We start from the raw sequence: 7,122 nt of genomic DNA, 5'->3' as shown, positions 1-7,122 counted from the left end.
AAGGGGCGGTCCAGACTACATACACAGACTGCAGTTATAAGGGGCGGTCCAGAGTACATACACAGGCTGCAGTTATAAGGGGCGGTCCAGACTACATACACAGACTGCAGTTATAAGGGGCGGTCCAGACTACATACACAGGCTGCAGTTATAAGGGGCGGTCCAGAGTACATACACAGGCTGCAGTTATAAGGGGCGGTCCAGAGTACATACACAGGCTGCAGTTATAAGGGGCGGTCCAGACTACATACACAGACTGCAGTTATAAGGAGTGGTCCAGACTACATACACAGACTGCAGTTATAAGGGGAGGTCCAGACTAAATACAGAGCCTGCAGTTATAAGGGGAGGTCCAGACTACATACACAGACTGCAGTTATAAGGGGCGGTCCAGAGTACATACAGAGCCTGCAGTTATAAGGGGCGGTCCAGACTACATACACAGACTGCAGTTATAAGGAGTGGTCCAGACTACATACACAGACTGCAGTTATAAGGGGAGGTCCAGACTAAATACAGAGCCTGCAGTTATAAGGGGAGGTCCAGACTACATACACAGACTGCAGTTATAAGGGGCGGTCCAGAGTACATACAGAGCCTGCAGTTATAAGGGGCGGTCCAGACTACATACACAGACTGCAGTTATAAGGGGGGGTCCAGAGTACATATACAGACTGCAGTTATAAGGGGCGGTCCAGACTACATACACAGACTTTTATACATATTAGTCCAGAAAATCAAGAACACATTCCTCTATATAGATAAACAAAAAGGGGCCTATCGACTGTAAAAAATCAGGCCACAGAATGCTAAAGTTCAAAAATTAGAAATTTATTATTAACAAACAGAATAAAATATTACTTTCACTGATTATAAAAATGTGCCTCCAATCCAATGACCGACTTTACATGAAGTGCAGATATACAACAATCAAAGGTATAATATTTGTACAAAATGACACTTTTTATAGTTGATTAACCTTTATCTTTTAGCTGATGGTTCTATATAAATATCCTGAAGGACTACTGGTGTGCATAAGGGGATCCGTTTGTACCACGATGTATCATATATCCGTATATCAGACTAAAGCTCCTAAAATGTAACTGTTAGTCAATGAGACTTATTTCAAAACAAAGGGAGACTTGTCTTGATCCAGATCACATACCCCTATATAGCACCTAAGTAATGCATAAGTCCAATTGTGTAAAGGCAGGCAACTAGGGTTAAACCTCCAAGGTGTGTCTTATGGCAAATAAGGCCTAAAACAAATCATAGATAAGTCCATCACAACGTGACTACATACCCTAATGTGTATAACACCCGGGAGGTAAAATACAAATAGTTGCACAACCATCAACAAAGACCATCAGTGACTCTAATCCAAAATCATAATTACCTCTGCACGTATATCACAGAAAGCCGGTGTAATACCCCTACGCGCGTTTCGATATAGATCTTCTTCTGGGGGCATGGGGAGGTCCAGACTACATACAGAGCCTGCAGTTATAAGGGGCGGTCCAGAGTACATACACAGATTGCAGTTATAAGGGTTAGTCCAGACTACATATACAGACTGCAGTTATAAGGGGCGGTCCACCCCACATTGTGCCAGAGCATTCCTGTCTTCTATATGACAGAGCCAGTGCCACACTCTTCGGGCATCATCTTATCTCCAGGGAGAAGAAATGGATCAACTTTTGAATTCAACAGGCTGAACCTTCTCTTCCCTGATAGCCTTAAGGTACCGTCACACTTAGCGACGCTGCAGCGATACCGACAACGATCCGGATCGCTGCAGCGTCGCTGTTTGGTCGCTGGAGAGCTGTCACACAGACCGCTCTCCAGCGACCAACGATGCTGGTAACCAGGGTAAACATCGGGTAACTAAGCGCAGGGCCGCGCTTAGTAACCCGATGTTTACCCTGGTTACCATCCTAAAAGTAAAAAAAAAAAACAGTACATACTTACCTACAGCTGTCTGTCCTCCAGCGCTGTGCTCTGCACTCCTCCTGTACTGGCTGTGTGAGCACAGCGGCCGGAAAGCAGAGCGGTGACGTCACCGCTCTGCTTTCCGGCTGACCGACGCTCACAGCCAGTACAGAGCACAGCGCTGGAGGACAGACAGCGGTAGGTAAGTATGTACTGTTTGTTTTTTTTACTTTTAGGATGGTAACCAGGGTAAACATCGGGTTACTAAGCGCGGCCCTGCGCTTAGTTACCCGATGTTTACCCTGGTTACCAGTGAAGACATCGCTGAATCGGTGTCACACACGCCGATCCAGCGATGTCTGCGGGGAGTCCAGCGACCAAATAAAGTTCTGGACTTTCTTCCCCGACCAGCGACAGCACAGCAGGGGCCTGATTGCTGCTGCCTGTCACACTGGACGATATCGCTAGCGAGGACGCTGCAACGTCACGGATCGCTAGCGATATCGTCTAGTGTGACGGTACCTTTAGTCAGGGGACAGTTGTGAAACCACTAGTGATGAGAGGATGGATTTGAGGGACTCTGGTCCAGCATTCTGGTCTGTGGTAACTGGCGGTTGGAAGGGAGTGCCGCAAGTCTCTTATCTTCCGGTGTTCCCAAAATTGAAGCGATTTGTGAGACTCCAGTCTAGCCACTAGACACCACTGAAGTGGAGTGCCACAAATCAATCCATTCCTCTCTAGATAGCACCATACGCAGTAGATAGCTGGCAGATCCAGCAAGTAGGGGCAGGTTCATAAAATTTTAGTTTAAGCCAACTAATAGGTGGTGTAAACTAATTAGACAAGATAATCGAAAAATTGCACCAGATTTATGAACCACTTTGATAAATTTGATGCATTTCATAACTGTCCAGTCCAATAGTACATTGCCTAACTATTACACAAGATAAATAAATGTGACACATTGGGCCTTATTTATCAAGGTATTGCTAGTTTTCGGGCATAAAACACATTGGTATGTGAAACATTTTGCAACTTTTGGCATTTTTACTCCAGACCTGCCGGCACCATCAAAGTGGATGTAGCTTAGGTGGGATGTGGCATGGACCAGCCTGGCAAATTCATCACAAATCTATGCCACTCTAGTGGTATAAATTGCACCTGAAATGTATTCCAGTCCCTAACTGGAGTAACATTTCTGCCGTTGCAAGATGCACGTCTTAATGAATTAGGTTCACCTTACTCCAGTGGTGGCTTCATTAAGACTAGTGTTGCACACACCAGTCCTAATGAGGGGCTCGCTTTAGTAGGATGTGCCGAATTCATTAAGTGCCTCATGCTACTTAATGAATTCATCAAATCTTCTAAGTCTGGCATGCACCTTTCCTGAAATTTTACTCCAGTCGAGAACTGGAGCAACATTTCAGGATACAAAACACCATCACTTTCAATTAATTTGACATGTGGGCATAGCCACACCATGTCACGCCCCGACTCCTCCCCATCTTTGCCCATTTTGGCGGAACTGCTTCAAACAAGGGTAAAATACTTTGAAAAATCTTTGTTGCACAAAAATGTGGGGGGGGGGGTAGGTGTTTTACCCCAGTTTTCTGGCAAAAAAAAAAAAAGATGAATCTCTCCTATAGTGTTTGTTTTCAGTAGAGAAATACATGTGTTGAGCAATGTCAATATATATAATTAATTAACTAATGTTTTTCCAAAGAGAAGCATCATTCCTACCAAGAGCAATTTATTTTTGTACGCCCTTTTCCGAATCAGTGATCCCAACACAATATAATGAAGAACCCTCATGATATTGAGTGGAAATCTTTAGGTCCATGGCCAGCTTAACAAAAGCAAACAAATAATGTGTATACAAAAAGGGACAAGGTGAGCACAGAAAGGCTACTTTTGGACAGAAAATGGTCAAAGACTGAACTGATATATTTTTTGACCAAATAACAAAAAAGGGACAAATATAACTTGTCCCTCATATAAAGTTGTAAAATTATGTTTCTGAATTAAATTGGACAGTTATGTAGGTTATGCAAATAAATACTCAGAAGGTTGGGTTCAATTTTTCGCCGCAAGGTATTTCTTTTAAGGCCATAGAAAATTATTGAAGTTATACATACACAAAATTACTTTTTGAGATATTTTGTGCTATTTTTGGTGTGTGTGTTTTTTTGTTTGTTTGTTTTTTTGTTTTACAAAAGGTTGTCAGCTTTGGGTATGCCATTTTCCTGGAAATTTTCCAATGGGTATCTCTATAGGAGTTTAAAAAAAATTATAATGCAAATATATATTATTATTATTATTATTATTATTATTTATTATAGCTCCATTTATTCCATGGCGCTTTACATGTGAGGAGGGTGTACATAATAAAAACAAGTATAATAATGTGTGTGCGTGCGTGCGTGCGTGCATGCGTGCGTGCGTGCGTGCGTAGGAGAACATAGTCTTCTGGAGTCATGTGTCACATGGGAGTAAAGATGACCATTATATGACATGACCTGTGTATTTGTGGCTGGGAAGCTAGAATAAAAATCAGTGAAGAACATTATATAATGTTTCTTTAAAACAAAGTCCGAACTAAGGCTCAGATTGACGCTGCATATCCCATAAACTAATATTAATAGAGTAGACATGATAGCAGTAGGGATCATTCACTTTATTTGCAATGTTGGAAACCAAATGAGTCTTCCAGGAGATACCTCTCATGTAGTTGATTTATGGCTCAACTTGTAATTTATAACCATTAGTTTAATTGCTAGGAGCACTTTTACTTACCTGGGCGAGGTCTCCTAATAAATATACAAGGCACTTCATTTATAATCTTGCTCCAAAGCGTTTGCTGTCCTCATCTCATTCTTCTCATTCCGGTCACTGTCAACAGAGTTCTCCAAATTCTCTGAATATCACTTCCATATGTATCAAGATTCTAGAGCCTTTCCCCAGCCATGTGCTGTAAATCAGAGCAGCTTAGTGCATTGCTGGGCTTATTGGTCCAGCCCTGGCAAAAGATTACCTAAATCATTTCTAAAGCCTCACTACTGCTGTGCAAATGATCTCCTCTTATTAGATGTATCCCTCCAGCTACATGGTGCCATCGTATAATGTGGGATTGTTCAGTGTCTGAGGCAAGGCTCTATATTTCCTATGGAAGCTGATTTTTTTTTTATTGTTGCTCTTAACACAGTAGGGACATTATATTGGGGGTAAGTAAGAAAATGCAGCACATAATACTTATAGTAGTAACCCTATCTGCATACTTTGTGGTTACCCTACATGCATTACTGCTACTCTGTACACTGGATACAATGTAACAATATAATAAATAAAGCAATAAACAAATAAACATTGAAACTGACTCGCAACACAGCCCAGAGAAAAAGGATTGCACGTTGATTTGCTGCCTACAATGAGCAGAGTATGATGTGTGCCAGCTCCTGACAGTGTACAGGCCTGAGATCACATCGGTGATTCTTAAATTCGATTTAATCGTTCGAATCACTACAATTTCCAAAGATTAAATCATTGCAGATCAGCCTCCTCCAGCCACATCACTGATAAAAAAAAAATAGAAAAAACTTGTGATAAAATGAGGCATTAACTTTTCTTCTCTGGACTGCAATATCCCATCTGATGAACAAAAAAAAAAGAGCTGGGTGATTTAGGAATATAATGGAACCCCTTATACAAGGAGTATCTTAAAATGGCGACCAGGGCGGTGTGTTCTTCTAGCAATGCGATAGAGATGGCTGCAAGCATCTGTGCCATAGTACTCAGAGCATACACATGCCACTGCTACTACATATTAATATATATATATATATATATATATATATATATATATATATATATATATATATATATATATTATATAAATATATATATATATATATATATATATATATTTATATATATTTATATATATATATATATATATATTACATTGAATATTTGATTTGAAAATCCTTAGACTTCCCCAGAACACAATGGTTGATGGGGGTTCATTTATCCATTCATCATTTCTTGGCCTGCAATGGTTAATCCTGAGGTTTCCTGAGCGGCCCAATAAAATAAATCAATGTTGTCTTTTTCTTTTTCTTAACCCACTTTGAATTGATTATGCTGAAAAGCACTTAAAGTCCTAAACAGCTGCAATGTCTAATGGTTGGCGTTATAGGCCATTAAATACTGAAGCAATAGGTTTATGTGTATCTATTAAGTAAATACTAACTAGCTGGGAGCAATGACAATGGGGTGTCAGGAAACCACAGAATAGGGGTGCAGAGATGGACACTGCAGTATATGCTGGGGTGGATGCCTGTGCGGTTACTTACAGCAGCAGCACAGCACCTGATTAGTGGTAAAGTGGGTCTTTAATCTGTTGACTGACATACATTGTAGGTATGGCCATTTGTGGTTGGTATGGTATAGTTAATCAATGGACTGGTAGGGAGGGCTCCTCTCCCACACACAGCATTGTTTGCCCTTGTAATGTGTAGGATGTTATTGCACACAGTACATGGAGAGATGCTGAGATGGGGGAGCATGGAGCATTCACATTGCTGGAATCAGTGAAGCCTCTCACTTATTTAACCACTTCGTTGCTGCAAGGGCCAGTGGTAAGAGCTGCTCCTTCTGGCAGAGAGAAAAAAAAGGAGTTTTAATTAACTGAAAAATCAGGACACAATGTTGCATTCTCCCTGGCACTTGGACTTCTGCTGCATACACTTAACCTATTTTCTCTCTTCACATTTACATTTCTAATCTTTTTGGTTTTTTTTTTAATGTATTTTGCTTTCTTGGTCCTCTGTGGATGGATGTCTGTGTCCATTCTATTGTTTTTTTTTTTTATATAAAAAGTGTGTGTGTGTGTTTATATACTATACTATATATATATATATATATATATATATATATATATATATATATATATATATATATATATATATATATATATATATATATATATATATATATATATATATATATATATATATACATGTGTATAGACAATAGAGATGGATGGATGGATGGATGAATGGATGGATTGATAGATATTGCAGTTCTCTTTCCAAATTATATCCGATATATGTACTCAAAGCCTGAATGTGTGTGTCTGTATGAAACTTGACCGAATAACATGCCGAAAAAAATATATATGTGCTCTGTTTCCTTTGA

Source organism: Ranitomeya imitator, chromosome 7, assembly GCF_032444005.1.
Source record: "Ranitomeya imitator isolate aRanImi1 chromosome 7, aRanImi1.pri, whole genome shotgun sequence".
Lineage (NCBI taxonomy): Eukaryota > Metazoa > Chordata > Amphibia > Anura > Dendrobatidae > Ranitomeya > Ranitomeya imitator.
Note: the sequence above shows the minus strand (reverse complement) of the source record.